Source organism: Eimeria mitis, genomic scaffold (assembly GCF_000499745.2).
Source record: "Eimeria mitis Houghton genomic scaffold, Emh_scaff2635, whole genome shotgun sequence".
Lineage (NCBI taxonomy): Eukaryota > Apicomplexa > Conoidasida > Eucoccidiorida > Eimeriidae > Eimeria > Eimeria mitis.
Window position 1 is genome coordinate 1,051 of NW_013570976.1, and position 1,078 is coordinate 2,128.

The following is a 1,078-nucleotide window of genomic DNA, read 5'->3' on the forward strand; positions in this document are numbered from 1 at the left end:
TCTACAGAATATAACATTCTTTGAGTTAATTCGAAGCAAAGCCCGGGGCAAATATATATATATATATATATATATACATATATATATATAAACACACACACACATATATATATATATATATATAAACATATATATAAATATATATACATCTCTCTCTCTCTTTCTCTGTCTACAGAATATAACATTCTTTGAGTTAATTCGAAGCAAAGCCCGGGGCAAATATATATATATATATATACATATATATATATAAACACACACACACATATATATATATATATATATACATCTCTCTCTCTTTCTCTTTCTCTGTCTACAGAATATAACATTCTTTGAGTTAATTCGAAGCAAAGCCCGGGGCAAGTCTGGCCCTTTATTTCATTTTGACGCTTTTGACGATATTCGTGTTTTTAGTGATTTTAATAAACAAACGCAGCATTCGCATGCAGGCAAAATTGTAGATAAAAAGTGGTACGAAAGAAATAAACATATCTTTCCGGCATCCAGATGGGAAGTGGTGAGATAAACCCTCGTAAACCCTAAACCCTTGTAAACCCTTGTAAACCCTAGATAATTTGTGTGTTTGACTCTGTTTCTTTGGCTATCTATCTATCTATCTATCTATCTATATATGTATGAAGTGGTACGAAAGAAATAAACATATCTTTCCCGCGTCCAGGTGGGAAGTGGTGAGATAAACACTTGTAAACCCTTGTAAACCCTAAACCCGTGTAAACCCTAGATGATTTGTGTCTTTGACTCTGTTTCTTTGTCTATCTATCTATCTATTTATCTATATATATATATATATATATATATATATATATACATATATATATAAGAAGTGGTACGAAAGAAATAAACATATCTTTCCGGCTTCTAGGTGGGAAGTTGTAAGATATATATTAAACTCTTGTAAACCCTAAACCCTTGTAAACCCTAGATATTTGGTTTGTTTGACTATGTTTTTATGTTTCTCTGTTTTCTTGTTTGTTTATCTATCTATCTATCTATCTATCTATCTATCTATCTATCTATCTATCTATCTATATCTATATCTACATCTATATCTATATAT